The sequence below is a fragment of the Dama dama genome, chromosome X, assembly GCF_033118175.1.
Source record: "Dama dama isolate Ldn47 chromosome X, ASM3311817v1, whole genome shotgun sequence".
NCBI classification, from domain to species: Eukaryota; Metazoa; Chordata; class Mammalia; order Artiodactyla; family Cervidae; genus Dama; species Dama dama.
The window spans coordinates 45,597,045-45,620,921 of record NC_083714.1 but is presented as its reverse complement, the minus strand read 5'-3'; the positions used below and the strand labels follow the sequence as shown (position 1 = coordinate 45,620,921).

The window sequence follows — 23,877 nt, the reverse complement described above, 5'->3', positions numbered from 1 at the left end:
TGTTTGTTTGTTTGTTTTCTAAGAAGTCAGTTCTTAGCATCAGGTGGCCAAAGTATTGGGGTTTCAGCTTTAGCATCAGTCCTTCCAATGAATATTCAGGACTGATTTCCTTTAGGATTGATTGGTTTGATCTCCTTGCAGTCCAAGGGACTGCAGCTTGCTAATAGGTATGTGATTTCTTTCTAAAAACCAGCGAGGGTGCACTCTTTCTGCCCTCTTCTGATGTCTATGTCAGAAGCCTTCTCTATCTCTTTTATACTTTAATAAAACTTTATTACACAAAAGCTCTGAGCAATCAAGCACCGTCACTGGCCCTGGATCAAATTCCTCTCCTCCAGAGGCCAAGAATCCTGGAGTCTTTCATGGCTCATAGCGGCAACCTTTCAAAAGCTAGTAGAATTTTTGTGAGGTTCAAGGGCTAATGCAGCTGAAATTACTGTGAAAACTTTGTAATCCATTTTAAATGTAAATGGAAATAATCAATAATAGTGAAATGTGTTCGTAGTCATTACATATCCATGTCTAACCAGGCAAAGATGAATGATTGTTGAAAAAGTTAAAGGAATTTTGTTTTCCTTTTAGGGAAATTGTTCTTTTGATGTGTCCTGAGACACACCTATGTTTCAGTTGCTAAACCTAAACTGATGAGGACTCTGCTAGAAGCTACAGTTGATTTCATGATTTTTTAAACTGAAATAGCCTGAGGGATGTTGCAGGGTGTTAATAGATACACTTTCTTCATTTTTGATGGAATAAAGAATCTGCTTGATATAAAACTTCAATCACAAAACTTTCAGGCTGGAATAGCCCTCTAGAGACAATTCAGTCCTTTACCCTACTTGGCAGGAGAATTTCAGTTCAGATTGTGCCTAAACAAAGAACAATCAGATGGTCTGGGCCATTGAAAAAGCACGTTACATATAATTGTGTGATAAATAAAAATATATCAGTGAGATAATAGATAAATATACTGAAAGTGATTCACTCAATACTCAAGCATCACAGTTCAGGCCATCTTGGCTATCTCTGGAATTCTCTCACAAACACTGTTGGGAGTTGTCATGCTCAGAAATTATCTTTCAGAACTTGGACTCTAGAGTTAAAGCTTCCTGGATGGGAGTCGTAGCTATTCCACTTAGTGGCTGTGACTTTGTGCAACGTATGCAACTTGTCTAAATCTCACTTTACCCACCTTTAAACTGGAGATATTAATCGTATCTATCTTACAGGATTGTTGTGAGGGCTGAATGAGTTAATATATTTGGAGTGCTTAGCAATATTTTGTAGGTGATCAGAAACACTTGTTGAATAAATGAATAAAATATGTGTTATTCCTATTGTAAGGTTTTCTTTTTTTAATTGAAAAAGACAGTCTGATATGAGCTTCTTTATACTTGTTACCTGGCATGTGTTTAACTAGAGCCCATAACTAGAGGTGGAATTGTGGGGTATATTATGTTTATCTGCCCATTTGCTAGATAATTCCAAAATGTTTTCCAATGTTGTTGTTGTACTAATCTAAATTCCTACACCAGTAGTATGTGAGTTTGCCTTGTCATTTTTAATTTTAGGTTTGGAAAGGAATTTTACTGTGATTTTTAATTTCCTTTTTGTAATGGCTAATGTTGATTTGAACAGTTTATAAAAAGATATTTACTGAAATCTGTGAAATACCTGTTTCTTAAGTACAAATCTTAAGTATAAATCTTAAAAATTTATGTCTGGAGGAATTTAATTCATATTTATATTTAATATTCATTGAATTTGTTAAGTGAAGTCTATCTTGTTGATACAGTAGTGAAAGTAACAGAAAATTCTTGCCTGGAGCATCCCCATGGATAGAGGAGCCTGGTGGGCTACAGTCCATGGGGTCGCAAAGAGTGGGATACAACTGTGTGACTAACACACACACACACACACACACACACACACACACACACACACACATATATATATATATATATATATAATAATGTTTTGTGGAAAAATAAGGTCCAGAAAAGTGTATACAATTTTTACTTAAATATTTTTTAACAAATCAGACAAAACCAATCAACATATATCTTTTTGGAGTAGGTAATACAAATACATTCAGATCATAAAGTTAGCAAGCAAGTGCTTAATTAACTCAGGACAGCAGTTACTTCTGGATTGGAAGGAAAAACTGTGCAATTGAGAAGGGACACCAAAGGTGTTCAAATGTGCCGCTGCTAATGTGCTATTTCTTAGGCTGAAGGGTGGGTACATAACTGTCCATGTATTCAAGTTATTTTTAAACTGTACATATGCTATATGTACCTTTTATGTCTTTGATATATTAATAAATAAAGTGAAAATATTCAATAATGGATCCGAAAACAGCAAATATCTGACTTGTTTTAAAAAGTAGTTTTGGGATATTTGCTGCATATTGAAACAAAACCAAATAATATCTTTACCTCACACAAAACATCAAAATAAGATGGGTTACCCATCAAATCATAAGAAGGTTATAACTTTCAAATTATTAGATTTAGACTTTTTACACTCCCAAAGATCCAACTAGTACAAGAGGGAATCAGTAGGTATTAATGCATATTAGGTCAAAATAGACAAGCATGATTTTTTTTTTTTAGCATTTTCTAGACTTTATTATTTTTTCATTTATTTTTATTAGTTTGAGGCTAATTACTTTACAATATTGTAGTGGGTTTTGCCATACATTGACATGAATCAGCCATGGATTTACATGTGTTCCCCATCCTTATCCCCCCTCCCCCCTCCCTCCCCATCCCATCCCTCTGGGTCTTCCCAGTGCACCAGGCCCGAGCACTTGTCCCATGCATCCAACCTGGGCTGGTGATCTGTTTCACCCTTGATAGTATACTTGTTTCAGTGCTGTTCTCTCAGAACATCCCACCCTTATCTTCTCCCGCAGAGTCCAAAAGTCTGTTCTGTACATCTGTGTCTCTTTTTCTGTTTTGCATATAGGGTTATCGTTACCATCTTTTTAAATTTCATATATATATGTGTTAGTATACTGTATTGGTGTTTATCTTTCTGGCTTACTTCACTCTGTATAATGGGTTCCAGTTTCATCCATCTTATTAGAACTGATTCAAATGTATTCTTTTCAATGGCTGAGTAATATTCCATTGTGTATATATACCATAGCTTCCTTATCCATTTGTCTGCTGATGGGCATCTAGGTTGCTTCCATGTCCTGGCTATTATAAACAGTGCTGTGATGAACATTGGGTTGCACGTGGAAATAAAAGCAAAAATAAACAAATGGGACCTAATTAAACTTAAAAGCTTTTGCACAATGAAGGAAACTATAAGCAAGGTGAAAAGACAGCCTTCAGAATGGGAGAAAATAATAGCAAATGAAGCAACAGACAAGGATTAATCTCAAAAATATACAAGCAACTCCTGCAGCTCAATTCCAAAAAAATAAATGACCCAATCAAAAAATGGGCCAAAGATCTAAACAGACATTCCTCCAAAGAAGATATGCAGATGGCTAACAAACACATGAAAAGATGCTCAACATCACTCATTATCAGAGAAATGCAATTCAAAACCACAATGAGGTACCATTACACGCCAGTCAGAATGGCTGCTATCCAAAAGTCTACAAGCAATAAATGCTGGAGAGGGTGTGGAGAAAAGGGAACCCTCTTACCCTGTTGGTTGGAAAGCAAACTAGTACAACCACTATGGAGAACAGTGTGAAGATTCCTTAAAAACCTGGAAATAGAACTGCCATATGACCCAGCAATCCCACTCCTGGGCATACACATGAGGAAACCAGATCTGAAACAAGCTTGCTATTTTAAAGGCAACATGGTGTATGTGCCAAAGAGTAGCCTAGCCTGTTATTTTGCAGAAACAGTAAGTCATGCTTTGGGAAGAGGAAATGCACCTAACTGCTTTAGTACCTAAAGCAGGTCAGCTGTGTATGCTGGCATCAAGTGTACAATGTATTTTAAACTTAGAATCATTCTGCTATACTGGATCATTCCTTACCACCCCAATAAAGGTAACAAATGAAAACGAGAAAGCTATACAAGCTGACTCCTGAGATTCCATCTCTCTTAACCAGACCAAAAAAATAATAAATAAAACCTGGTTCTGTTTTTTTATTTAAAATGTTTAACCTTAAGGAATTGTGAGTTTTCATGTAACTAGATAGGAGAACCTATAAATTTAAGGCAACAGGAGGAAATTTAGATAATTTTGGGTGTAATTATCTCACTCAGAATACCTAACCGTAAGGTGTAAAGTAATGCTCAAAATTCTCCAAGCCAGGCTTCAGCAATACGTGAACCAAGAACTTCCAGATGTTCAAGCTGCTTTTAGAAAAGGCAGAGGAACCAGAGATCAAATTGCCCATATCCACTGGATCATCAAAAAAGCAAGAGAGTTCCAGAAAAGCATCTATTTCTGCTTTATTGACTCCACCAAAGCCTTCGACTGTGTGGATCACAATAAACTGTTGAAAATTCTGAAGGAGCTGGGAATACCAGACCACCTGACCTGCCTCTTGAGAAACCTGTATGCAGGTCAGGAAGCAACAGTTAGAACTGGACATGGAACAACAGACTGGTTCCAAATAGGAAAAGGAGTACGTCAAGTCTGTATATTGTCACCCTGGTTATTTAACTTCTATGCAGAGTACATCATGAGAAACGCTGGGCTGGAAGAAACACAAGCTGGAATCAAGTTTGCCGGGAGAAATATCAATAACCTCAGATATGCAGATGACACCACCCTTATGGCAGAAAGTGAAGAGGAACTAAAAAGCCTCTTGATGAAAGTGAAAGAGGAGAGTGAAAAAGTTGGCTTAAAGCTTAACATTCAGAAAACTAAGATCATGGCATCTGGTCCCATCACCTCATGGGAAATAGATGGGGACACAGTGGAAACAGTGTCAGACTTTATTTTTTGGGGCTCCAGAATCACTGCAGATGGTGATTGCAGCCATTAAATTAAAAGACACTTACTCCCTGGAAGAAAAGTTATGACCAACCTAGATAGCATATAAAAAGCAGAGACATTACTTTGCCAACAAGGGTCTGTCTAGTCAAGGCTATGGTTTTTCCAGTGGTCATGTATGGATGTGAGAGTTGGACTGTGAAGAAAGCTGAGCACCGAAGAATTGATGCTTTTGAACTGTGGTGTTGGAGAAGTCTATTGAAAGTCCCTTGGACTGCAAGGAGATCCAACCAGTCCATCCTAAAGGAAATCAGTCCTGGGTGTTCATTGGAAGGACTGATGCTGAAGCTGAAACTCCAATACTTTGGCCACCTCATGCAAAGAGTTGACTCGTTGGAAAAGACCCTGATGCTGGGAGGGATTGGGGGCAGGAGGAGAAGGGGATGACAGAGGATGAGATAGCTGGATGGCATCACTGACTCGATGGGCATGAGTTTGAGTCCACTCCAGGAGTTCGTGATGGACAGGGAGGCCTGGTGTGCTGCGATTCATGGGGTTGCAAAGGATCGGACATGACTGAGTGACTGAACTGAACTGAACTGAAGGTGTATTATCCTGTATGTATAGTATTACCATGAATTATATACCTGCACTAAGAGAAAGGCGTATCTCTTATCCAAGGTTCTTTTTAGAAGGGAAGTGCATTATAGATTTATACCTTTGTATGACTCAACATAAAGGAAATATTTTCCTAGACTTTAAGCAAGAGGCAGTGTTTGAGGTAATAGGTAATGTGAACTTAAGAAAATACAGGTTGATGATAGATATGACATGTCAACACGCTCATAACCTTTCACTTCTACGAAAACAATTATTATCTAGTTATTATTTACATTTTCCAAAAGTCTTCTGATTAATCTAAGAATTTTAGATTTCTTTTCAAAGTCAGTATTGGACTTTATTTATCACATGCAATACAAGTTTGAAATGTTCCCTCATGGGTTCATTAAATTCATCTGCAACTGCTTTCTGAATCTTTTTGTTGAAATATGTATAACATTTCAAAGTAAAGTCAAACTAGCAGAAACAGCAAAGTATAGAGAAGTAGTGAAGTCCGGTTTTCTATAATTCAGTGAAGGTCAAGAAACCTTGGTTTCTTTCAAGATAACTCTGTGACTTTAGAAATGTGGTGACATAATGCAAAACAGTTAATAACAGTCAGTTATTGCAGGAATGTCCAGCACTGGGATTTTCCAGACAGGCACCGGGTAGTTTCCTCAGTATAATGTCTGGAAAATAGAGCTTCAGGAGATTCCCAGTATGGAATGTTGTGTCATTTTGCACATGGGTCACTTGAAGTGGTAAGAATATTGGTCTCAGTCATAAGAATGGAAAATGTTTCAATTCTCCAGTTTCACACAAGATTATATGCTATTGACTGAGAGGAAAAGTGGTATGGATTCGACCAAGGGTCAACCAACTTTTTCTGTAAAGGTCTAGGTGACAAACCTGTCCAGCTTTGTGAGCTATAAGGTCTCTGTCACAACTATTTAAATCTGTCAGTGCAACACAAAACAGCCATCGTGAATATGAAAATGATGGCTGTGGCTGTGGTTCAATAAAACTGTGTTTAGTAAAACAGGTGACTGGCCAGGTTTGGCCCATGTAACATAATGTGCCAACCCCTGGACTAAACCATAAGAGTAGAAACCCAAACTTATAGTACCCAGACCCAGGAGAAGGTAGAATTCAATAAAAATAACAGGAGTAAAAAAATCATTAATGATTATATTCCAGTATCATAAGTATAAAATAAGTAGTTTTACAAATCTGTACAATTCTTACTCTGGCACATGAAATTCAAGCCCCCAACTAAGTATCATAAAAACTGTAATCTCTTATTTATGATGCATAAGGAAAGGAAAATAAGCTCTAATATCCCAGGTCAAAGCTTGGCAGCCATATGAATATGTATTGTCTATTACTAAGTGTTCATAATAAATAGCTGTAGAGATTGAGAGGCCCCCAGTCAAAACAAAGAACAGAAAAGACTGAGGCTAATTAAATCATAAAGAAAAGTAAAAATTAAAAATTATGCTGAGACTCATTATGTTGTGCTAAATCTATTCCACAAAAACTGAGAAAAAGAGTTCCAACACATGGATGGCTCATCCTTTACAATAGGCTCTATTTAGAGAGATAAACCATGATCCTTCTAATAACCCTTTGTTATTTGTGAAAATATCACATTTCAAAGCACAGAAGGGGACCTCAAAGGGTTGTATTGTTCAGCCTTTTATCTCCAGGCAGGATTAATTAGAGTAATATCTAGCATGTATCTAGTGCCTACTGTGTACCAGGCATTTCCCACATAATATCTTTCCAGTCCTCAAACCTTTTGAATCACAGCTCTGCTACTTACTACATTTGTGACTGTGGTCAATGGGCTCAGTCTATCTGGACTGCTGTTTCTGAATGGAATCCTACGGAATCAGCCAGTCCCCACACTGTAGAAATCTGGGTAAAGAGGCTGGAGAAAAACATGTCATCTCTTTTTGAAAGGTTGTTTTCAGGGACTTACAAACCACATTAACTATCTGAACAGAAAATATACAGGGAAATATGTTAACACTAGAAAACCTGTTGAAATGCTGTACAAATGTTGTAGATATACCATTTAGTACAACATTACAACATGTAAATGCATGCCTGTCTTGGAATGCCATGTGACCTAGGGCCAATTTGGAGAGCTGACACCTCTTGCCTACAAAGGATGCCAGAGAAAATGGGGAGAAAAAAGAAGATAAATAGTATTTTCTTACTCCTCTGCTTGACATAACAGGCTGTAGAAGTGCAAGGACCATGTTATCTCACATAACCTTTAAAATCTTTCACTGTCTTCTCTGGGCTTAAGTGTTCAGCATATACTAATGAGTGCCATACAAGGACTCAGCTCCTTCAGTATTTCCTCTCTAACAGCACCCAAGTATTACCTTTACTTTGTATTCTCCACTCCTGTCACCTATAATGAGTATATGGACTGTACCAAAGTATTGGATATGTGAGTATTTACCACTTAGATATTTGCTCTAGTTTCACATACTTCTGGTTTCATATCCCCAATAATATGTTCCCACAAGACAGGAACCATGACTTCTGCTCCTTCTGGGTTCCCAGTGCTTGACTCTCTATTTGGCAGAAAGTTGGCATTCAAGTGAAGTTTCCATTATGTCTTTCATCTGTTCTAGGCCAGACATTGTATTAGGTGCGAGGAACATGATGTGATGCAGATATAGGCACAATTCTTGCTGTCACGGATAGTCCTTACATCCAAACAGGGAGACTAATTAAATAGTCACAGATGAATTTAAAACTGCAGTGTGAAAGGGTTATGAAGTAGGGATGTTAAGGTTAGAAGATAATATATCTCTGACCTTCAGGAGCTTCTAATCTAAGGCAGGTCAAAGGACAATCATGAGACACAGTGATAAGTTGAGGGTTGAGGAAAGCATGGGATGCTGCCGGGTCCCAGAGGGAAGCCACCAAACACTCTGGTGGCCAGGGAAGACTATCAGAGAAAGGAATGCTTTAGCTAACTTTGCAAAATATGAACAGAAATGAACTACATGGAGAAAGCATGTCAAGCAGAGAGGAGAGCATGGGCCAAAAGGTAGGGCTCAGAGATTACATGGCTTGTAGGGGGAGTTGCTGTCATTTCAGAGTTGTGAATGGATGACCTGGAAGGATGGAGTTGGGAGAAGATGGTGCTAGAGAGAAAGTCAGAGAGCAGATTGAGTGGTGGGGTGGGGCAGGAGGGGGAGCAAGGGGACTTCCCTCTATATCCCGAGGGTCTACAGAGAAAGAGAAAATTGTAGAGGCTTTAAAACAAATGAATGGTATGGTCTGTAATTGTGACTATTTAGATAAATTATGATACCAACTTCATGAAAATTGAATTTAAAATAAGAAATGCTCAATGTTGTAAACTCTGTGAAGAAGCAGCTGCAGTGTCCCAGACAAAAATCATGAGGACTGTTAAGTGGCACATGCAGTAGAAATATAGACTCTGTGCAATATGATGATACAAACTACTGAGAGGTCACATGTATAGGATTTTGTGATTGATTGCTTGGGTGACATAGGGGAGAGAGAGAGAGGAGAAAGCAAGGGGGAGGGAAGACAGGAAGAAGGACAGGGAGAGGGAAAAGGTAAGGGAAAGTAGGAGGGAGAGTTCAATAACAACAGGATGGCTAATGGTGTCCCTGAGAAAGAACACTGGATGAAGTTCCAGAAGAGGTATAATGTAGCAGATATAAGCTCAGGCTCCAAAAAGAGACCATCTTGACTTACAGTCCAGCTGTACCAATTATTTTCTGTGTGAACTTGGGTAAGACATTTAATGTACCTTTGCCTCAGTTTCTTTGTCTCTAAAAGGGAGATAATAGTATCTATCTCGTAGGTTTGCTATTGAGATTGAATAAGTTACTGAAGATAAAATTCTCAGAAAGGTGGTTCTCTATAAGTACTATATAAATGTTAACTGTTATTGTTCCTTTAGGAGAGAAAATGTGTTTGTTCAGGTTTGACTATGCTGAGATTTAGATGTCTGTGGGGTTGCCATGTGACGGTGCCAAGATCTGTTTTTGCTCATCACTGTATTCCCTCCATGGGCTTCCCGGATGGCTCAGCAGTAAAGAATCTGCCTGTCAAGCCAGATGCACAGGTTTGATCCCTGGGTTGGGAGGATTTCCTGGAGAAGGAAATGGTAACCCACTACAGTGTTCTTTCCTGGAGAATCCCATGGATAGAGGAGTCTGAAGGGCTACTACAGTCCATGTGGTTACAAAGAATTGGACACAACTTCATAAGGCAACATATTCCTCCATATCTAGGAAAGTGCTTGATTCATAGTAGGCACTTAAGATATATAATGTCAGACAAATAGATAAATGAATGAATGTATAAGATATATAACAGGCAATTAGATATACACCTGAAATTCATGGAGGATCTAGGGATGGAGGTAATAGATGTGCTAATGTGGGCTATGGAACTGGCTGAGGCTTCCAAGGAAATTCCTATGGAATGAGGAAAGCACAAGACAAAGGATGGAACCCTGCATGTCTTATTTCAAGCTGCTATAACAAAGCACCATAGATGAACTGATTGATAAACAACAGACATTTATTTCTTACAGTTCTGGAAGCTAACATCTGACTTTTGGGCACCAGTATGGTCAGGTTCTGGTGAGGATCCTCTTTCAGGTTGCAGACTGCTGACTTCACATTATCTTCATGTGACCGAGAGATCAAGAGAGCTCTCTGGGGTCTCTAAGGGCACTAATCCCATTCACAAGGGTTCCACCCCCATGTCCTAGTCATCTTCCACAGAGCTTCACCTCCTAATACCATCACCTTAGCAGTGTGGGGGTGTCTGTATAATTTCAATATACTAATTTTGGGGAAACACAAGATTTCAGTCCATACAGTACAAGAGAGTAGCATTTATGATTCAGAGACTGAGAGAAAAGGAGAATACTGAGAGTATCAATAAAAATCATAAAAACCAGGTGATTGTGATACCTAGAAACTAAAAGAAAGTTTCAGTGATAAAGAGATCCACGATGTCAAGTGCTACAACCTTTTTTAATATGTTAGACTGTAAATTTTTTAACCATATTTTGCGTCCCTCTCACCCAACAAATTTGATCCCAACTTCCTCTATGTTATGTCTACATATCATACATAGAGCTTCCCTGGTGGCTCAGTGGTAAAGAATCTGCCTGCCAATGCAGGAGACATGGGTTATATCCCTGGGTTGGGAAGACCTCCTGGAAGAGGAACTGGCAACTCACTCCAGTATTCTTGCCTGGAGAATCCCCGTGGACAGAGGAGCCTGGCAGGCTATGGTCAGTGGGGTCACAAAAAGAGTTGGGCATGACTTAGTGACTAAACAGCAACAACATGTAATACATACGCTTACTCCTTCGTCATAAACCACATGTGTGTCTAACTTTCTTTACTAGATTTTGAGCCATCTGAAGGATAATCTCTCATTTTGTTCCTCTGTATGTCCCTAGTGTTAAGCACAGTGCTTGGTATGTAATAGAGGGCTGATTGAAATCATCTTAAATGAATTATGTTCACTTTATGTGTCAATAGACGAAATTGACTCTGGGACATGATTTTCTAAAGAAAAAATAAATAGCACTACTATTTATGCATTTCCTAATGCTTACAAAACAAAATGGGTGAAAGGAGGAGTCCAAAACTAAAGGGACAATATGTCAAGCACTATATTGACATTTTGTTCTCACTTGTTCATCCTACTGGGCTTTGGGGATGTGCTGTCCTGTTGTAATAAGTTTCAGAAGAGTTTGATTTAAAAATCATGAACCTGGTAAAAACTAGCACGTGAACAACTTATTTGAATTTGACAGACACTCCATCAAGAAGCATTTAATAGGTATACTCACCAGTGACCTTTCAGACTCAAAGAAGGTAATATTTCTTCCCTTAGCAACAAAATTATACCCAAAGAATAGCTTACTCACTGGTGGTTTCTGTTAATATCACTATTTTTCATGCCCTCTATTAGATTTTGATATCCCTATGGCCAGGATCCATGTCTTGTTCATCTTTATATCCTGATCACCTAACACAGTAACTGACAGCTAGTAGGTATTGGTAAATGTTCATTGAATTAATTATTAACTTTAAACCATTCATTAGGTATGTGAATTTCATGCAAAGGGAAGAAATTGTGTAATTTGAAATGTGAGCCTTAATTTAGAATACTATCTAGTCAGTAGTATAGAAGAGAAAGCTGTGAGGCAGTTAACTTCAAGTTTACAAAAAAAACAAAAACTATGTTCACTCAAGTGCCTGTATGGGCTTATAGCACAATGAGAAGGCCAAAGAACTACTGGTGAAAATTGATTTAAAAATGCTTATGTGGTGAAATATCTATGCAAAACTCTTAGAAGAGACCTTGTAACTAATACTTTCTGACCAACAACTCTGGCTTGAGCTGTGTGGTAACTGTGTGTGGAGTTGCTGAAATGACTCTAGTTTTCAAAAGGAAGCTCATATGATTAGTTGATTTTATTCCCTAAAAATCCATTAGAATGAATATAATAATGATCTGAATGAGTCTGGCATGAGTTTGGCTCATTTTAGCTGAATTTATGAAAAAAATGAGTTCTATAATAATTGGTGGTTAAATATGATACTGAAACATCCTGCAGGGGGATGAGGATGGTTGGAGGGAGGCTCAAAAGGGAGGGGATAAATGTATACATATGGTTGATTCACACTGTTGTACAGCAGAAACTAACACAACATGATAAAGAAATTTTAAAAATCTAACTGATATTGGTTGAATGAGGAAGACCATTTTTAAAACTCACTTTTAATATTTTGTTTTTAAATTAATATACAATAAAAATATTTTTGATATACATGTCTATAGGTTTTAAAGTGCATATAAATTTGTGTAACCACCAGCATAAGCAGGATAAAGAACAGTGCTCTCACCTCCAAAATTCCTTCTTCCTCCTCCTTTGCAGTCACATCCCCCTCTTGCTCCTACCCTCTGGCAATCATTGATCTGTGCTACATCACTCTAGCTTTGTGTGGTCAAGAATTCTATATAGCTGGAGTCACATGTGTTTTATTTTGAGGTTGGCCTTGTTCACTCAGCATGATTCCTTTGATATTTATCTGAATTGTTACATATGTTCTGTGTGAGTGTATCAATAGTTTTGTTTTTTGTTGTTTTTTTTTTTTTGCTTCTGTGTAGTATTTTGTTGTATATGCTGTGATTTGTTTACCAATTTACCCCTTAAAGGTCATTTGGAATATTTCCAGTGTTTGTAAATTATAAGTAGACTTCTATAAATATTTGAGTGCAGGAATTCATGTGAACATATTTTTTTTTCTTTAGGGTAAATATCTTGTAATGAAATATCTGGGTTATATGATAAATTCATGTTCAACTTTTTATAAGTTGCCAGACTGTTTTCCTTAGTGGCTGTATCATTTTGCATTCCCACTAGCTATAAATGAGAAGTCCAGTTTCTCCATACCTTCACCAGAATTTGTCATAATTTTTAATTGTAGGTATTCTAATATGTGTGTAAGACTGTCTCATCATGGTTTTAACTTGCATGTCCTTAATAACTAGTTGAACATATTTTCATGTGCTTGTTTCAGCTTTTCTCTTTGATGACTTGTCCCTTCAAGTGTTTTGCCTGTTAACTTTTTTTCTTACTTTTGAGTATACTGAGTTCTTTATGTATTTTGGATACAAGTCCTTGGTCATATATATGTGATATACTTTTCTGTAACTTGACTTTTAATTTTCTTAATGGTATTTTTCTCAGAGCAAAAGTTCTTAATTTTAGTATGTCTAATTTAGCATTTTTTTTCTTCTAGGGATCTTACTTGTATTGTCATCCCTAAAGACTCTTTGCATAACAAGTCATAAAGATTTTGTTTTCTTTTAGAGATTTTATAGTTTAACATTTTATATTTCAACCTATGAGTTAATTTTTATATAAAGTATAAGGTTCATGATTTGTATATGGGTGTCTCATATTTCCAGTGCCATTTTTCAACACTTTCTCCATTAAAATGTTTTTGTGTATTTGTAGAAAAATAATTTGTCATATCCCTGTAGGCCTATATTGTCAAAAATAAACAAAGCCAGACATTAAAGTGGTAAGGACAGATTTTATTCAGTAATACACTACTGCAATAGGGAAAAGAGCCCAACACAAACTCAGCTTGATTTATACAGAGGTGACTAGGCATTTGCAAGAGTGAGAGACCAGGAAATGTGTGAGTAGGCCCTCAGTAGAGGGCATGGAGAGGGATTGGTATATGTGATACCCATCTGGGTTTGCTGACTGGTGCTTACTGAAGTTAGACTCCTACCCTCCCACAGAGGCTGGGAGACAGGGGCTCTATCTTCAGGTATGGCTAAAATAAGTAGTAAATTTGGGGGCTATCTTGAGTTTCTCATGCAGGCAGGTACTTTAAGGGATCTAGTATTCCTCGGAGAAGACAATGGTACCCCACTCCAGTACTCTTGCCTGGAAAATCCCATGGATGGAGGAGCCTGGTAGGCTGCAGTCCATGGGATCGCTAAGAGTCAGACACTATTGAAGTGACTTAGCAGCAGCAGCAGCAGCAGCAGCAGAGTATTCCTAGGGATGTAGCCTTGAGCTATTAGAAACTATGTTAGTATTTTTTCAAGTCTTATAGATCAAGGTTGAAGCCTAATGGAGAACTGCTCAGAGGAGCCTGACTTGACCTTGGTTAAGGAAAGAGACTCTGTCATTACTGAACTCTTCTTTTTGCTCCTTTGATCTATGTGTCTTTCCCATAACCAATATCATTCTGTATGGGTTACTATAGTTTTATGTCAAGTCTTACACCCTCCAACTTTATTCTTCATTTTAAAAGTAGTTTGGTTCTTCTATTTCCCTTGTATTCCATCTAATGTTTTTGTTAGGAACTCAGCTGAACTAGGGGTTCCCAGGTGATTCAAGTGGTAAAGAATCCGCCTGCCAATGCAGGAGACACAGGAGATGCAGGTTGGATCCCTGGGTCAGGAAGATCCTCTGAAGGAGGAAATTTTAAGTATTCTTGCCTGGGAAATCCCATGGGCAGAGGAGCCTGGTGGGCTATAGTCCATAGGGTCACAAAGAGCTGGACACAACTGAGCACATACACATGATAATGGCTATGACCATCACTCTATGTGTGGCAACTAGAGAGAGATGAACTATCAGGTATGGAGTAAGTGATTAAAACAACAACCACAACAGAAGTAACAGTCTAAATCTTTAGTCACCAGCTGTCATAGTTTAAGCAAGAAGCTAAACTTCCCCATGTTCCATTGCCCCCCATGGAATTGTCTGCTGGACTGAGGATTGGGTAGATCAGCACATATATAGGGTTCATCTCACTGTTGAGAGATAGAAAGACTGACAGACAGTGAGGGAGGGAGGTAGGGAGGGTGGGAGAGGGAAAGGATATACATGAATGACAGTAAAAATACGATTTTTGAGAAACAAGAAGATATGAACTCTAGTACACAAGTGCTAAAGATAGGCTTGAAAGTGAGAGGGACACTGCCTCCATTGTAATAGACAGAGGGAAGATGGACAAAATGGGTGCAGAGAGGCTACATAATTGGCTTAATTGTGAGCTAAGATTGTGGGTAAGATATCATCTATGGGCTTTTATTTTCTCAGTAAAATATGAAGTCAAGTCATTAGCTCAGTGAGACATTATAAGATACTTGAGGAGATTCAGTGTCAAAAAGTTGATTTGAAGATCAATATTAATAAACAAATCCATAAGGCAAGTACAGTAGGATTTTCAGCCAGTGCAGGATGTCCATTTGAGTTACATACATAGACTGCCCACCATATTCTATCCATAAAATGAATATGGATTCTTTAAAATTACAAACAGGCTCATACTAAACGTACAATTTACAATTTACTTTTAAAAAACTCAGCATATTTCAGACATTTCCCCCAAGATATATACAGATTTACCACATTTATTTAGTAGCTGCATTGCATTGCATAGTATGGCTGCAATGAAACAGTTCCAAAATTTATCTCTATACCATTTTCTGGAGTCAGGGAAGATGGAAAAAAATTGAGAATGCAACTATTACTCTGGGATATGGTTTATGTGGGGATATCAAAAATGATTCATTTATTCAATATTTCAAACATTCTTTCATGTTATAAATCTGTTTAATGAGTGAATACTATGAACCTGTACCACTTAGACAAGAGTTAGCTCTAGAATATGAAATAATCACTTTATGTCTGAAAGAATGTAAAGACTATGAAATGACATTGAAATAAGCTCTTAAAGAAGATTATAATCTTTCTGCATATTTGCTAATTAAGTTTTACCTAATTGTGGCCAGGTTGTTTCCTGCTGAATAGACCCTCAGAATCATTTGTTCCCTTCTTAAGTGTTGAATCTTTTTCATTGTTGTTTATGGAAAGATCTTGAAGATTTTCAAAGAATACTCTGGTATGATGAGCAAAGATGTACTTGACTCAAAATTCTGAAATCTCACATCTGTGCCTTTTTTGCATAGTTACCCTTTCTTTTAAAAGTTAATTTTTATTGGAGTATAGTTGCTTTGGGCTTCCCTGCTGGCTCAGATGGTAAAGAGTCTGCCTACAATATGGGAGATTCAAGTTTGATCCCTGGGTCGGGAGGTTCCCCTAGAGAGGGAAATGGCAATCCCTCCAGTATCCTTGCCTGGAAAATTCCATGGACAGAGGAGCCTGGTGGGCTACAGTCCATGAGGTCACAAAGAGTTGGACATGACTGAATGACTGACAGACACAGTTGCTTTACAATATGGTGTTAGTTTCTGCTGTACAGTTAAGTGTAAGTGAATCAGCTATATATATGCATATATCCCCTCATTTTTTGGATTTCCTTCCCATTTAGGTCACCTATTTGTACTATGTATAAAATAAATAACTAATGAGAACCTACTGTATAGCTCAGGGAACCCTACTCAGTCATCCCTTTTTATGCTTAAGTCTGCTGGGGAGCAGCACCTCTGGTATGAAGAAAATTCTGGACTGCCGCTGGTATTCTCCCTGTTTACCCTGAGCTTTTCCTTCTTCTTGACAAAGCTCTCCCATGATGAATATGGCAGTTCATTCTTTTTATTCAAAAGTTATCTCTCCGGCCCCATCTGTGTTGTCTGTCTCTCTTCCTCGCTACTTGTCTTTCCTGTCTCTAATAAACATATCTTCCTCTGAGTGATGGGCAGAATAACAGCTCAGCATCGTTTGCAGCTCTGCCCTTCTTTATACCAGAATTTCTTTTTTTTTTTTTTTAAGTCAATATCTAAATATAGAGTTGAAATTAGGAAGCATGCTTTCCAATTCTTGACTCTCTCCATCATTTGCTTGCTGTGGGAACTGCAGGGAACTGCTTGACCTCTCGGTTTCCTTTGGTTCAATGAAGGCAATAATTCTTGCCTTGCCTTCCAGATGTAGGTGAGTAATTAATGGTTGTGGAGTCCTTTGAAACTCTAAGAGGAAGCCGCAAAGGCTAATCCCTCACAGAATTCACCTCAGTTTTTTGAAGTAATTTACACGGGAAAATAAATAGTTCGGATGTGTGAGAGAAAAACCATGAGAGCTAATGCAAATTCATCCACAAATTCACAAGATGCTAAAAGAGACAGGAAGCTATTTAGCCCTGCCTTCCCCCGCCCCCCCCACCTGTGCACTCACTGTTACACTTGTTCTGTGACACCTCACGTAAACTAGTGGTGAGTGAGTTGTCCTTGAAAAGGAACAGGGTTTTGGAGTCAGAAAGACCCGGTTAACACGGGTAATTCTACCACTTTCTCACTATAAGAACTAGGGCACATGACTTGTTACATCACACCTTTTTCTGTGCCTCAGTTTCCTTATTTTGTACAGCAGTGATTACCTTTACAAAGAGCTGTCAGTGAGAATTATATACATGCACACACATTGTGCCTGTGTGTTGAGGCTAGGGAATCATCCAGTTTCACAGAATGTCCATTCCCTTCCACTTTTTGGAAAGGAGATGGAAGGACAGGTTATGTGGCAAAGCGGCCAGGTCGGCTGCCCTGGTGACAGTTGACAGCCCCAACAAGGCACTTTGAAGCCAGGTAGAGCAGATAGAGTTTGGGTCAGGCTTTACTGTACTTGCCTGAGTGAGTCAGTGTTCCCCTATGATTTCAAACACATGAAGTGTCTCACACCAGACCAAGTTCCCTTACTCTGCAACCAGCAACAATATCAACCATGTCTTAAACAAAGGAGAACACTATTTATCTTCTAAAAGGGAGAGTCCTTATTGAGCTCCAGAAACTAAGACAATAAGCATGAGGATCCTCTGGAGAACAGAGCATCAGAGTCCATGGTGTGTGAGAAGACCACATTTCTCAGGGAAGAAAGGATGCATAGAAGTGGACAGCAGTTTCCAAGATAGCAAAGCCACAGATGGTAAGGATGTGCACATTTTTAGGACTTTTATAAAAGTTAGTATAGAGTCCTTAGAGTGATTAATTATCCCTCAATGCTTAATCAGAGTCTTCGGAGAGCAGGGAGCAATTGAACTGAGTCTCTGGAATACTGCTCTATTCTCAGATCAGGACTGCACTAAGGGAAGTGGCTTTGATAATGTCACATGTAGCAGAGACACATTTAATTTTCTTATCACATTATATAAGACAAATAGGTAATATCAACCAAAAAGAAGAAAGGATTCCTTTAGTGACTTGCAAGGGAACTAATAGAAATATAGCAGCTTTTACATGTAGCTCATTTTTTTACTGTTATATGTTATTAAATCAATATTTTGTACTACCAAAAATGTCTAAAATGGTCAAATCCTGGGGTCCAGTGGTAATTTCTATTTTAGTGCTATATTATAGGTATTTGTGAATGTAGCTGTTTTCTTCACCAGAATTTGGCATGAGAACATATATTATTTTTCTATTCCTCTAGTACATTTCATTGTACTACATATTAGTCTCTCAAATTCTTGCACAAAAGATTTTGAAAACATTAAAAGAGCTATCATTAGAAAAAGTTTTTAAATTCCATAAATACAAAATACAATGATTGTTAAATCTTAATATTTGGGGGAGAGAATATTTAACTCACTAGAATAAAAAATGAGGTAACTGAAAATTGAAACACATATCCTCTTAATTTTTACAAGAAGTTATCAGAGTACTCAACAGGCTTGAGTATGGACATGTAGGGTTCCACTGAACATGGTGAAAACAGGACAGAATCAGAAAGAAAAGAACTCAAAGACTGGACAAAACATTTGAAATACTTCTTTTTTTTGTTTATAGGAGTTATATATGATTTGCATAGAAACTATTAAAATATGCTAAAAATATAATAAAACTGGATTTCCTTCTTAAACCTTTCCTTTGTTTTAGTGTTTAATTTATTGACTAATCTGTCTCCTATAGATTGGATGTTTCTATTTTATCATGTCCCAAATTGGAATATATGCTATGATTAATTTTTGAAATACAACTAATATTTTTGTTGTTGTTGTCTTTTGTTAAGGGCTTTATATTTTTGAAGCAGTTTTAGGTTCACCACAAAATTGACAGAAAATTACAGAGATTTTTCATGTAGACCCTGTTGCTACATGTGCATCAGTTCAGTTCAGTCACTCAGTCGTGTCCGACTCTATGACCCCATGAACTGCAGCATGCCAGGCTTCCCTGTCTGTCACCAACTCCCAGAGTCTACTCAAACTCATGTCCATTGAGTCAGTGATGCCATCCAACCATCTCATCTTCTGTCGTCCCCTTCTCCTCCTGCCTCCAATCCCTCACAGCATCAGGGTCTTTTCCAACGAGTCAACTCTTTGCATGAGGTGGCCAAAGTATTGGAGCTTCCGCTTCAACATCAGTCCTTCCAATGAACACCCAGGACTAATTTCCTTTAGGATGGACTGGTTGGATCTCCTTGCAGTTCAGGGGACTCTCAAGAGTCTTCTCCAACACCATAGTTCAAAAGCATCAATTCTTTGGCACTCAGCTTTCTTTATAGTCCAACTCTCACATCCATACATGACCACTGGGAAAACCATAGCCTTTTCTAGATGGACCTTTGTTGGCAAAGTAATGTCTCTGCTTTTTAATATGCTGTCTAGGTTGGTCACAGCTTTTCTTCCAAGGAGTAAGAGTCTTTTAATTTCATGGCTACAGTCACCATCTGCAGTGATTTTGGAGCCCCAAAAAATAAAGTCTGCCACTGTTTCCACTGTTTCCCCATCTATTTGCCATGAAGTGATGGGACCGGATGCCATGGTCTTAGTTGTGCATGGTTTCCCCCTTTATCAGTCTCCCCCACCAGAGTGGTACACTTGTTACAACTGATGAACCTACATTGAACTGTTATTGTCACCTAATGTCCATAGTTTACATCAGAGTTAATTCTTGCTGTTGTACATTCAGTGGGTTTGGACAATGTATAATGACGTGTATCCACCTTTATAGTACCATACAGAATCCTTTCACTGCCCTACATATTCTCTGTTTGTCCTCACCTAGTCAATCATCTTTTCCTGTGCTTTTAACACCTGGCAAACAGTGATCTTTTTACTATCTCCATACTTTTGCATTTTCCAGAATGTTATATATTTGGAAACATAGTATGTAGCTTTTTTCAGATTGGCTTCTTTCACTTAGTATAATAATATGCAGTTAAGGAGGTCCTTCCATGTTTTTTCAGGATTTCATAGGTCATTTCTTGTTAGGGATGAACTAATATTCTATTGCCTGGATATATCATAGCTTCTTTATCTATTTACCTACTGAAGGACATACTGGCTTCTTCCAAGCTTTGGCAATTATGAATAAAGCTGCTATAAACATCTGTGTGCAGATTTTTGTGTGGACATAAGCTCTCAGTGGGGCTTCTCCGGTGGCTCAGATGGTAAAGGATCCACCTGCAATGCAAGAGACGATCCCCTGGAGAAAGGAATGGCAACCTACTCCAGTATTCTTGCCTGGAAAATCACCATGGACAGAGGAGCCTGATGGGCTACAGCCCATGGACTATCAAAGGGTTGGACATGATTAAGTGACTCACACATACACACAGGCTCTCAATTCCTTTGGGCAGATACCATGGTGCATGACTGCTAGATCATATGTTAACAGTATATTTAACTCAGTGCTTTTTTCTACAGCACATATACTAAAGAGCATGTTTAGTTTATAAGAAACCACTAAACTTTCTTGGCTGTACCATTTTGCATTTCCACCAGCAATGAGTGAGAACTCCTGTCGCTCTACATCCTTGCAAGCATTCAGTTTTGTAAGTGTTCTGGGTGTTGCCCATCCTATTAGGTGTGTTGGTGTCTGTTAAGGCCTTTAGCCCATCTTTTAACTGAGTTATTTTCTTACTGTTGAGTAGTAAGTGTTCTTTGTATACTTTGGATGCCAGTCCTTTATCAGATGTCTCTTTTGCACAGATACATATTGTATCCCAATCTGTAGCTTGTCTTCTAATTGTCATTGTTTTCTTTTTAATTTTCATTGTTTTTTTTTTTTCTAGATAATGGAGAAAGCCTTGTTATAAGATTACATGTAGCTGTGAGGAACAAAGCAGGCTCATAAGAACAGAAAAGTGGATTTCAGGGAGAGTGGTGCCTGTGGGCAGGTCCTAGGCAGCAGAAATTTGTGAGTCTCCTGGATAGTATCAGATGAGCTTTTGACTCAGTCAATAGTGACTATGATCTGTGGCTCATTGTTTTCCTTGATCTTTTCTCCACATCTAAAAACATATAACTGGCATACAATAAACTATACTATACTTTTTCAAAGGCATACAATTTAATAGCTTTTGACATATTGTACCTTTGAAATCATTACCACAATCAAGACAGTGAACATATGTATCAGCCCCCAAAGTTTCCTCATGTTGTTTTTTTTTTAATTATTTATTTTTGTTGAGGTATATTTGCTTTACAATATTGCATTACTTTCTGCTGTACAATGAAGTGAATCAACTATATGTATATACATATATCCCCTCCCTATTGTGTTAGGGGAAGCACACTGATTGAAACCGCCCACCTTGGTCAGGCACCATAGTAACCATTTGCATGAGTTGTTTTATGACAGGAGGTCCTGGTAAGGAACAGGGAACTAATAAGTCTCCACCAACCAGAAGAGTTTGGGAAGGGTCAAAAGGAGGCACCCCTTGTCCACCCACCTCCCAGAATCCTTCTCTCTGGCATCCATCTTGGCTGAACAAGGCATGCACCACAAGGAAGAACTCTGAATCAGAATGATTGGCTAAGGACAACCCAGAAACTAATCCCATCACCATAAAGCCCGAGACTGCAAGCCATGAGACAGAGCTGTTCTCCTGGGTTCCCTTACCCTAATGCTCTCCACCCGGGTGCCATTTCCCAATAAAATCTCTTGCTTTGCCAGCAGATGTGTCTCCTCAGACTATTCATTTCCGAGTGTTAGACAAGAGCCCGGTTTCAGGCCATGGAAGGGGTCCCCTTTCCTGTAGCAAATGGTGATTCTGGTGGGACTCTTCTTCACTGAGACTGACATCCTGACCACTCGGGGTACTCAGGGGCCAGCTTGCCTGCCAATGGACCAGACCCAGCAGCTGAAACTGGGACCCTTTTGTCCCTGGTCTCCTCCTGACACAGACAACTGGCCAGAGTGCCCCAACCAGTAAGGAACAAAGAGACTTTATTGACCTCTCTCACCTTCCCTCTCTCTTTCCTCCCCTTAACCCTTCCTATCCTTCCCCGTTTTTCTAGTCCCCTGGTCCTGGATGCAGGAATCTGGTCGAAGGACCTCAGCCTGAGCTGAGGGTTGGAGACTGACCACCTCCTCTTGGCTGAGAACTCGAATTCTCGTTCTGGTCTGGTCTGATTTCTGGTAGGGCCGAGTTCCAGTCCTCCCTTCTCTTGAGGCCCAGGGTAAAGTCCCATAATGCCTGGGTATCTGCAGGTGGCAGGAGACGTCTATAAGGCCACCCTGTTTGCTCCCCTCTCCCACCTCCTCCCCCTTCTTCTTTCAACCTGGCTTCCTTTCCTCCCTTTGAAATTCTGAAGACCTGAGATATTTTCATTTACTGTTAGCACTTGGATCTGAAGTTCTGTGTCTCTATAGGAGGTTTTCTGAGAGTCTGTATTCTTGTATTTAAGGGAGTGTCTGATGAGGACTGCCAGGTCTATATGTATGTATTAACTCCGTGTTCTGTGTTATGATTTTTGATGGCCATTTTGCTTTGTCTGACCACCATTTGGTTTAGACCTGCTGCCATTTTGTTAGAACTTGATTTTCTTTCCCTGTGCCTTGAGACCAAGGCTCTCAGGAACACGTATCTAGACCATCTGTAACTCCTGAGACTGAGGGAGAATGGGAAAAAGCCTTTAAAACTTTTATTTATTCCAACTGTTTTTTATAAACTAGTAAATTTTATATAGTAATATCTAATTCATGACTAAACTTAGAAAATGGAGCTAGATCTTGCACCGTGTCGGTCTAAATATGTCTTTGTATGTCTTTGTATCTGGGTAACATTTTTGAGGTTAATTTGTAAATGAGCTTTGTTTAATTGGCTTAAAGAAAGGTAAGTGCTTACAAATCAAATAATTCTAAATTAAACAATAAATTCCAGGTTCATGTGAACTGGTAAATATTCAGTATTAGATACCTGATATTAATGTTTATCTCTTAACCTATATAATATAGACATGTCTAGATTAATTAACATTAAGGGAAATATTTTCATTGTACCTAGGTTTAATATAAGTTAAATATTATCATATTTGTTACAAGTTTGTCAACAAGGACAAACAGAAACTTCTAAAAAAGTGTAAATGAGATATGAGCTTTTAGATAAGCTCTATTACAAATAATTATGCTTTAGGAATATCTGTCTAAAATAGTCTCTCCATCTCTCCAGATTGGGGTAACTTGAATTTCTAAGGGTAGTGTTAAACTAAGTGTTGGAAGTCTATTGAATAATTAGGTCATTTCCAAATAAAATAAGATTTTGAAACATTTACTACTAAACACTGATTTCCTTTTACAGAAAAACTAAAGAGATTTGGGACTATAAATGAATGTTTGGTTCCATCCTAAAATGTTTTAAGAAAGCAAGGGTTTTAGAAATTATCACTTGATATATATGCCTGTCTTGACATATCAACAAACTAAATGATACACCCATCAACATTGACTAAATCTGACCAAATGTTCTAAACCCTTTTAATTGATCTTTTTGATAAAACTTCCTAAACCAAATTTTTTTAAGTTCTTTTGACCTCTAGCTAACTTTGGGGTGCTTCAGAGGGTCCCTGAAACATCCCAAAGAGAGATATTAAACTGTGTTTATTTGGTTGGTTAAAGTACGTG

The 23,877-nt window shown here is 38.3% G+C and overlaps 1 protein-coding gene across 1 annotated transcript in view; it reads left to right on the top strand.

The window, feature by feature from the left end:
- The window catches only part of LOC133052041 (endogenous retrovirus group PABLB member 1 Env polyprotein-like), a 221,896-nt gene that overhangs the window by 114,641 nt on the left and 83,378 nt on the right, over nucleotides 1–23,877 (top strand). The gene's annotated exons all lie outside the window — the stretch shown is intronic.